We start from the raw sequence: 11,057 nt of genomic DNA on the forward strand, positions 1-11,057 counted from the left end.
GTTACTAGCTACCTAACCTCTGTGATTGAAACACACAATATTCTGATGGAAACACACATATCTAAAGCTTAAAGTTAACATTATAAGGAGTCTAGGTACATCACTCAGGATGATTGTTGCTAGTTCCATCCATTTACATGCAAATTTCATATTTCATTTTTATTGGCAGATGAATAATATTTATTGTGTAAATATACCACATTGTCATTATCCATTCATAAGTTGGTGGACATCTAGGCTGTTTTCAATTTCTGGCTATTATGAATAGAGCTGCAATGAACATGGATGAGCAAGTGTCTCTGTAGTAGGAGGCAGAGTCCTTTGGGTATATGTCCAAAAGCTGCATCTTGAGTTAAATTATTCCAAGCTTCCTGAGGAACTACAACACTGATTTCCACAGGGGCTATACAAATTTGCACCTGCACCAGCAATGAATAAATTTTCCTTTTTCCAAAATCCTCACCAGCATGTGCTGTCATTTGTTTTATTGATATTGATTATTCAGACTGGCGTAAGATGAAATCCCAAAGTAGTCTTAATTTGTATTTCCCTCATAGTTAAGGATGTTGCACATTTCTTTAAGTTTTTCTCAGTCATTTGTGTTATATCTTTCGAGAGCTCTGTTTAGCTCTATATCCCACTTTTAAATTGAGTTATTTTTCTCTTGATATTCAGCGTTTTTAGTTTTGTTCTTTTTATATTCTACAGTCTAATCCTCTATCATATGTATAATTGGGAAATAATAATAATAATCATAATAATAATAATAATAAATTTCCATTCTGCAGGCTCCTGTTTTGCTTAAATGTAGATGACCTCTAGTAAAAAGTCCGCTATGACTTAGTGACTGAAGAAATGTGTTTGGAAGGAGGGTATCAGAAACATTGACTGACAGTGTTATAAGCCGATAAACTTGCCATACTCACAGTTATCACAAAGTACACATGCCATTGTTCAGACTTTGGCTCCCATCTATACAGACAGACAGCTCGCTCTCTCTCGCTCTCTCTCTCTCTCTCTCTCTCTCTCTCTCTCTCTCTCTCTCTCTCTCTCTCTCACACACACACACACACACACACACACACACACACACACTCACTCACTAACATGGATGCTATCTTCAAATCATTCATCTATCTTTGTGACTACATCAGATTTCAAAAGTTGCTTCATTCCAGTTTTTACCTCACAATACCTTATTGTCACATGTCATCTATGTCTTCCATCATTTCAGGGCTAGCCTGAATATCGCAAGCCTCTGTAGTATGGACCTATGGGCTTAATTGATCACCCTGCTTTACTGCAGTGCCATGAAGTCTTTCCTCTATTTGGATGCCCCAATCAAAAATGACATCATTGAATCAAGGGCTCCAATCCCATAATTATACTCACTACAGTCCCTATCTCTTCGCTGTTCATATTCTGAATTTGGGGCAGAAGCTGTTCCTTTGTACCCTCAATTTTCCAGACTTCCACAAAATGACACACTCTGAACTTCTTAATTAACCTCCAAGTGACAAGATTAGTAACAGCTGATCTCGCTGGTCATGGGCATGTCCCCTGTTGAACAGTAAGTAATAGAAGGATATCCATGGAGTCTGAGCTCTTTGGTTACTTGGGGAAAGGCAATGTATTATGAAAATATTTTCTTCTCCCTCAGCTGTCCCCACATGCAGGGATCTATTTTACCCTCTTTGACCTGAGTCTATCGCCATGTTTTTTAATTAATTTTTTCTTTGTAATTTGCACATAATTGTGCATACTTATAAGAAACTTCAATATTTCAATACATGCATATGATATGCACTGATGCAATTTGGATAGTTGTGGTGATATTTTATTTGTATGTTAATAAATAAAGTTTGCCTGGAGATCAGAGGACATAGCCAGCTAGAAACAAAAGTCAGGCGGTGGTAGTGCACTCCCTTAATCTGATCACATATCAAGCAGAGTCTCTGTGTGTTCAAGGACACAGCCAAGCTCGGTGACACATGCCTTTAATCCCAGTATCAGCCATAGAGACATGGAGGTCTGTACAGACAGACAGTGACAAGGTAGTGAGGTGAAGGCAGAACAGGAAGGCAATAAAGGTGCAGGTTAGACAGGAAGACGCTCGTTCTCTTAGGAAGCTACGGCGGTGTGGTGAGCTAAGGTTGGCTGGTAGCTATTCCTATTTCTCTGATCTCTAAGGCGTTCATCCCTGTATTTGACTCTGTGTTTCTTATTTATTAAGACTGTTTGGAAATTCGTCTACAGATAGCTACCATTGTTCACCTCCTCACCACTTCCTTGCATTCGGATACTTTGAGCTCCTCTCTTCCACAGTTTGTAATAGATTATCATGAGCCATGGTTGCTCCACTGTAACACAGAACACTAGATATCACCCCTGCCTTCTCACTGCTATGATAGTCATTGTTCACGCTCCTCTATCTGCTCTCCCTTAATCCTTCCTTGCTTCTAGTAATTACTATTTTCTATCCTTTACTTGAAGATCAACTTTTTAAAATACTATGTATGAAAAAGAACATAGAGTCATGGTGTGCATGGATGGCTTTGTTTACCATAACACCCTCTAATTTTCCCATTTTTGTCATAAACAACAAGATTTCACTTGTCTTCACTGCTGAATGATACTGTGTGCTCGTGTGTGTGTGTGTGTGTGTGTGTGTGTGTGTGTGTGTGAGAGAGAGAGAGAGAGAGAGAGAGAGAGAGAGAGAGAGAGAGAGAGAGAGAGAGAGATTCATTGTCCACGCAGCTGTCAATGGAGGTTGAGTACAAACCTTGGCTATTATACATAATGCTTCAGCCAACGTGGGGACTGCACAGATCTCTCTGACAGATTCCCTTCGCTTCCTCTAGAAGTGAGATAGCTGGGTCGCTTCTCCATAGCAGCCTCCTCTGCAAGACAAGCTAGGCCTCCAGTGCACACACCTGCTCAAGCAACACAGAATGTTAATCAGAGCCACAATTTCCCTGCAGGCTCATTAAATTACAGCGGGCTGGAACACACACAAACTCAATCCATGCATTCTCTCCGTAGCCTTCACCTCATTCCTCCAAACATCCTTTCACAACAGTGGGATTCTGTGGAGGGTGTGAGGTCTTCATGCTCACAGATAGCACTAGGGAAAACAGGAATGTTAAACATACAGGGCTTTCTCTTCAATGAGAGGGATTTATACCTGCTGGGAATGGAGGTAGTTAATAACCTGGTGATCCTTGCTATCTGTAGGATCATGTCTCATCCAATTTCCCCAGACCAAGTTGTTTATCTCAGACTTTTCCCAGACCCCTAAGCACTGTTTCTCAGTCAGTAGAACCCATTCTTATGGAAGATCTCACAGGTACTTTGCCAAAGGGTTTTAATGTATTCATTCCTTAAGTTTTATTGTGATAATTGTCAGGAGAAAACTTTTCTCCCCAAAGTTGTACTGTGTTTAAATATGTGAAAAATAAATGGCTCAGGGTCAGACTCCAGAAGTTGGAACCAACGCCAGCCAACTAAGTCTTGTTCAACACGATTTCCTTTTTGCTTCACACAGGTGGGGTTGTTACTCTGCTGGCCATGGCGCTTGCAGGGACCCCCAAAGAATTCAAAACTCCTGAAACTGACTTCTCATGCCTTGAATGGTGCTGGGCTTTCAACATTCCTTGCAGTCATCTGCCTCCTCCAGGCCAGCTACCTGTCTTGGACGACAAATTCTGCAGTAATGAGAAATATATTAAGTTTGGACGGTTTCCATTTCCAAAGACATATGCTATGTTCTTTCTTTTGTAAAAGTTTTCTTGGAGAAGTAAAGTTGATATTAAGTCCTAGCTATGTTTAGGGGAACAGAGAAACACGTTCCTCACCAAACATACTTCTTCTCTTTACTCAAGAATTTTCTGCAGAAGTCACTTGTAAGAAAGGGGTCAAACTTGGGGTCTGAAGACCTGGAGTTGAATCCAAGTTTTCCTGAGCACTTGTTATGCAAGTTGGGTGATTTTTTTTTTTTTTTTTTTTTTTTTTGGTTTTTCGAGACAGGGTTTCTCTGTGTAGCTTTGCGCCTTTCCTGGATCTCGCTCTGTAGACCAGGCTGGCCTCGAACTCACAAAGATCCGCCTGGCTCTGCCTCCCGAGTGCTGGGATTAAAGGCGTGCGCCACCACCGCCCGGCAAGTTGGGTGATTTTTAATCCTTCCTGGGCCTTTGTCTTGACATCTGCATAATTAGGGAGATGGTAACTTTTTCAAACAACCAATAATATATGAATCATATCTGGTGTCTGCCATTAACTCAATACGTGGCATCTAGAATTTAGTCTGCCAGAATGTGACAAGAGTCAAAACTTGAGCTTTCATTCGAGGTAGACCCATCTTAGTATCCATATCAGTACCATGATTTCAGAAACTCATTTAGCTTCCAGATTTTGTTTTGCAATAAAGTATTAGTGAAAATTAATGTGCTTGGAAGGAATAGAAGGACTGTTTGTAATAATCACTTAATGAGCAGTATTGCTTTATAAGCAGTAGCTGTTACACCGTTAATGTTCTTATCAGGAAGCCGAATGAATTTCCAAAATTATAGTACTGATTGGATACTAAGCCCTAAGGCCATGCAAGCCAGCAAGCTGAGGGCTTGTACAGAACAAGCCCATGCACATGGAGAAAGCAAGGGGCACCCAAACACATTGCTTAGGCCAGAGACGGTACAGGCAAGAGAAAGACTTCCTTCATGCACTAATGCACACAGTCAGTCACACAGGGATGCCATGCCTTCTCACTGCTCATCTCCTTCTAGAAGGTGTCCTCATACATTTGGCTTTGCTCTGGTGGCATCCCACCCATTCCAGCCACAGCCAAACTTAATAAACTACATAAAATCAGTGCTAGAGAAAACCTGCAGTCATCATGTTATAACACCACTACAATAAGTTACAGACAAATCGAGATATTAAAACATTAACATAAGAATAAACAATGAGTAAACATGGACTTTATTTGAGAAGAGGAAATTTTTTTCTAAGCTTAAAAGAATCCTGAAATACAAAACATAATAAACTTGTCTATATAAAAAAGTTAAAATCCATTGAGAAAAAAAGAAAGAAAGCAAAAGAAAAGAAAAGCAAGTTAAATGACAAAAGGCAGGCAATAATACTGACAGATAAGACGCAGGGAAGGAGCTGACACCTTTAATCTAGAAAAGCCCGGACATAAAGCATTATGGGTGGTACTGGGAGCAGGAAGCATGTGCACGGTCTGCAGTGACAGGAACACAGATGACAATATATGTACAGGCGTTTTGCAGTGTTCCAGTTAGCCAGGCAGTGCAAATGAAGACACTGCACCAGCCTTTCTCTCCAAACTGCCAGCATTTACAAACAAAGTGATAGCTTCATTTACCGAGGGTTCTGGAAAATTGGTATGTTTAAGGACTGCTACAAAGAATTAAATGTGTCTGTGCCAGCTCCAATCACCACACTAGGTCTGGAGACTAAATGACTCATTACGGAATGATAAATGTGTCAAAGAAAAAATCAAGAAAGAAATGACACAATTTCCTGAAACTACATGCAAATGAAAACACAACACAACAAAATTTCCGGGACACACTGAAAGCAAGCCTAAGAGAGAAATGTACAGGTCTAAGTGCCTGTCTTTAAAAAAAAATCAGAAAGAACACAATAAACAACTCAAAAAGTTGGAAAAATAAGAACAGACAAAATCCAAACCCATTTGATGGCAAGAAATAATAAAAATCAGAGCAGAAACCAAGGAAACAATACAGAGTCACCAAATTTAAGAGCTAGTTCTTTGAGAAGACAAACAGAATTGACAGACCCTTGGCCCAACTAGCCAATAGAAAGGAAAACAGGACTCAAACTAACAGGAAATGATAAGGAAAGATTACAGAAGACACTGAAGAAATTCAGAATATTGTTTGAGAACACTTTAAAAAAACTTTACTCCCTTAACCTGAAAAGTCTAAAAGAAATGCATGAATTTTTTATAGTCAGCCAAACCGCAAAAATTAAACCAAGAAGTCAAGAACCTAAACAGACACATAATAAATGAAGAGGTTGAAATAGTTATAAAAAAGCCTACCAGCTAAAAACAAAACAAAACAAAACAAAAAACAAAATCAAGAGTCAGCTGAATTCACAGAATTCTCAACATTAAAAGATCTCTAGCCCATCCTTCTTAAACTGTTTAAGATGGTAGAAACAGATGGAACACATACAAACTCCTTTTACAAGTTACTCTAATACCCAAGCTAGGTAAAGATACAAGAAAAAGGAAAACCACAGGCCAACATCCCTGGTGAACATAGACTCAAATATACTCAATATAATACTTGCAAGCAGAGTGCAAACATGCATCAAAAAGATTATCCATTATGTCCATATTGGCTTTAGCCTTGAAATGCAGGCATGGTTCCACATACACAAGTCAATAAATGTAAGGAACAACATAAATGGACTTAAAGACAAAAATTACATGATCCTCTCAGTGATGCAGAAAAAGCCTTAGATAAAATCCAACATGTCTTCATGATAAAAGTCCCAGAGAATGTAGAGCTAAAGGGACCGTATCTCAGAGATTAGGTATAGAGTAAGAAATGAGGGGGACAGACAGATCTTGTTAGGAAAAGGAAATAGAAAACATAGTTATGAATGGATGAGGGAAGGGGACAGGTACAGGAGGATCAAGTTGGAAGGGAAGAGGGCAATGAAGGAGGGAATATGGGGAGGGATAGCTAAAATTAAGGGCTCTATGAGGGTAAGTCTGGAAATCTAATACAGCAGATTTCTAAAATATACACATATATGAAGGCTATCTAAAAAACATCACTAAGTAACATGGGAGACAGAATCCCAACTGGACATCTCTTGTCATCAAATGAAGCTTCCAGTACTAGGGATAGGTTACATCTAATTGAAGTTTTGACCAACGAGATCCTATAGCAACCCCTAAGCAACCCAGGCTGTTTCCAAGGCTATAGGTGCGCTCCACAAACTGAGCACAAGGCCCTATTGCTGAAGACAATAGCTACACAACTCACTGAATGGGGAGAAGTCAGGCTGGTACCTACAGAGAGCCTTTGCCCCTATGGGCTAATGTTCTTGGTAACGGAAGGTACTCCACATGCTACCAAAGGAGAAACATAAACACCAACCCAGCTATGAACTCCTCAGTCTTCAATGATGTCCCGCCTGCAAGATATGTCCATGCAACAGTGGCACAAAGCTACAGAAGTAACCAACCAATATTTGACTTGACTTAAGGCCCACTCATCCAGGTGGGACCCATAACTGATGCTACTTGGGTGACCAAGACCTTGAGACTAGCTAGCCCAGGGGCTGTGGGGAAAACCAAATACTGCTGTTCTGCTAAAGGAAGAGAGCAATAAAATGACTCCTTGTGATATTCTGCTATTCTCATAAATCAGTAGTTTGCTCAACCATCATCGGAGAGGTTTCCTCCGCAGCAGACAGAAACAAATACAGCAGCTCACACCCAGAAAATATGCAGAGAGTGAAAGACCTCAAAACACTCCAGCCCTAAATGGGACGTCTCTATCAACAGCCTCTCCACAGAGCTCAGGGACCCCTGCAGACGAAGAGGCAGAGTGTAAGAGCCAAAGAAGATGGAGGATAATAAGGAAACAGGGCCTTCGAAACACAAGAGGATGGAAAACACATAGGAACTAACAGAGACTGAGGCGGCATGCACAGGGCCTGCACAGGTCTGTACCAGATGGGGTCCTAGAGCTGAGAGCGGAAGTGGACACAAGCCCCCTTGCCTAACCTAGAAGCGATCTCCAATTGACAGTCACTAGCAAATGGAAACAAACTACTACTAAGGGTAGGCCACATTCTCAGCAGTGGATGACCAACAGAAAATGAACGCAACTGCATCTTTGGAGGTTCCTTGTCTCATAATGTCACTTTGGGACTTGATTGTTGTGGAATTTTTGATCTCACTGTGAAACTCTGAAACTGTGTTAATAAAATTAACCTTGGATCAGGGGGCAGAGCCAGCAGCTCTGAAAGGAATTAGCCATAGAGAGGATGGAGGAGCCAGAAATATGGTTAGAGAGACACATAGGAGGGAGTAGGGAGAGGCTGAGTCTTTTTGGTTTGGGATAAGTGGAGAGACGCTTCTTTCGCTTGGTCTCTAGGCAGAAAGAAAGGTCAGCTGGTTGCTTCTTGTCTTCTCTGATCTAGCAGATTTTCACCCCAACATCTGACTCCTGAGTCTTTATTGGTAAATAGACCAATAGAGACTTGGTTAAAACATACACTTGGTGGCCATGGCTGACATGGTGCCAGTGGGACCACACATCCCACCAGGCCGCAGTTGAGTGGCAGAATGCTTGCTGATGGCAAGAAACCGGGGTGCAGACAGTAGTTAAAATATCAGTAGATTCAGGTGCAGCTACTAAGCCGACAATAAAAAAAAAAAAAAAAAAAAAACTTGATCCTTTTTTCCTTCTTTTTTAATTTTATCTTTTTTATTTTTCAGTCCTTTTTTTTTTAACCCTATGGGTCCTTTGCATATATATCATGGCTTCTAGTTTTATGTTTTTATAGTATGACTGGGTGTATGACCAAGAGGGTTTCTGTGTCTGTATTTGTTTCTTGTACCTTCTCTTAGGCTCTTTTCCTTCTGTTTGTTTTGTCCTATTCCTATGTGTTTGTTTTTGCTTTATCTTACTATATTTTATTATATTATCATCCCTTAGAAGCCTGTTTGTTTTCTATTGAGAGACAGAAAGAGGGGAGATTCAGATGGGAGGGGGAAAGGAGAGGTACAGGAACCATAATCAGGTTATGTTATGTGAAAAGCAATTCTATTTTCAATAAAAGAAAAAAAAGAGTCCATGATTCTGAAAGACAGCAAGGAAAAGTATATGGGAGGCATTGGAGGGAAGAAAGGGAAGGAAGAAATTATTTAATCATATTATAATCTAAAAAAAGAAAATAAAAGATAGAGAATAAAAAAAATATTATCTGGGTGTGGTGGTGTACATCTTTAGTTCCAGCACTAGAGAAACAGAGGCAGGTAGATCATTATGAGTTCAAGGCTGTCCTGGCCTAAAAAGAAAGGAAGGAAGGAAGGAAGGAAGGAAGGAAGGAAGGAAGGAAGGAAGGAAGGAAGGAAGGAAGGAAGACAGACAGACAGACAGAAAGAAAGAAAGAAAGAAAGAAAGAAAGAAAGAAAGAAAGAAAGAAGAGAATTATATTTGTCTAGTATCTTTAGAAAGCTATTTGTTATCAGATATTGAATATTGAAAAATATTAGTATCCTTTGACCAAGTAATTACTTTTAATAATCTACCTTAAGAAACAGAAAAACAAATATCTGTAACACCATTGACCATATAATATCATTTATAACAACAGGCTGAAATGTACAAACATGTAGAAGAGAGCGTTTTGTAGTCACTTAAGTATATACTTTGAATAATTATACATCAAACATTCTAAATATTTCATTAAAAGACACAAAATGCATTTGAGTTTATTTGGATTGTGTGTATGTACAGTTTTGTCTTCCTATACTTTCCTTTTTTTAAGTTTCCAAATATGCATAAGTAGTTCTTTACTGCTAATATATATACACATACATCTTTATATACATAAAACTGTCAGACTGTTAAGCACAGACTCGGTGTGAACGCAGATATTTTGTGAACACATGCATCTGTGAGTTGTTGGTGACTTCAGTGTCATCCATCTCTGTTCCAAGGATGAGCGTGCTCTGCACAGCAGATTTGCCTGCTCAACATGCCCCACACTTCCTAATAGGGTCTCACTTCGCATCTCTGTACGGCCTGGGACTTGGGATTCCCCTGTCTGAATCTCCTGAGGCCAAAATTGCAGGCATGCATCCCCACACCGAGCTTAGTACCAGGCTCTTGTCACTGGACAATGACAAGTAGGTTGGCCACTTGGGGACAGATGAAAAGCAAGTCCTGGAAGTTTGGGTGACATAAAATCTGTATGTTTTGAGCCCGAGCATCTGTGCATTCACATTATTCTGCAAAGTAATAGGATCCTCTGGGATCAGAGTATAAAAAGAACCATAGCATTTAATGTTATTCAGTGCCATGACATTTTCAAACAGAAGTTCTCTTGCTGATTCACTTCTCCCCATTCCCTGACCAACCCTTGCTCCCTCCCACACCCTTATGACCTCCTTTCTTCTCTCACACTGCACATGCTCTGTTGCCCCCTTTCCTCAGCACCCAAGTCACCCTATTTTAGCCTCCTTTCTCATTTCATATCTTCGCCCACTCCCACCCTTGACTTTTACACATAATGTAGACAGTATAAACTAGGACCCCCTTACGAGAAAGAGCATTCACACACCGTTACAAGTGATGAGAGCTGACAGCGCCGTTTTCCTTTGGATCCGATGCGTTAGTCAATGGCCCTGACACTGGACTGCTCAGCATTCTCCAACTCGGCCAAGCTGAGAAAGCACCTGCTCAGAATATCCACGTCTTATGAAATTCTGTGTTTAATTTTAGATCAAAGATCACATGTTACTCTAACCTATTCTGCTCCTAATAGTAAATGTATCTGTACTTATTAAGTCTTCTAAGATGTTTCCCGCCAAATATCTTTATTCTTTGTTTCAGGTCATGATGACCTTGACTCCCATATTATGTCTGTGCTGCCTAGTTTCATGTCAACTTTACATGTGCTAAAGTCATCTGAGAAGAGGGAATCTCAATTGAGAAAAAGCCTGTAGGGCATTTTCTTAATTAGTGATTGATGTTGGGGGAAGGCCCATTGTGGGTGGTGCCACCCCTGGACTGGGGGAGTCTGCTGGATTCCAGCTCCAACTTTCTCCCACCTTTCAAAGGGTTCTTGGGTGGAGGAGAGAGGAAAGAGAAAATATTGGGTAGAAAGATAGAAAGAGACGATAAGAAACACAGAGACACAGGACAGCTTCAGGAGGGCCCTGGGTCAATATCCAGTCGCCCAGTCGTTTATTCAAAAGGGCCTTTTATAATATGCCAAGGGGAGAGGCAAAAGACTTCCCCCTTGCAAGATTAAAGCACAGC

This window comes from Peromyscus maniculatus, chromosome 9, assembly GCF_049852395.1.
Source record: "Peromyscus maniculatus bairdii isolate BWxNUB_F1_BW_parent chromosome 9, HU_Pman_BW_mat_3.1, whole genome shotgun sequence".
NCBI lineage: Eukaryota > Metazoa > Chordata > Mammalia > Rodentia > Cricetidae > Peromyscus > Peromyscus maniculatus.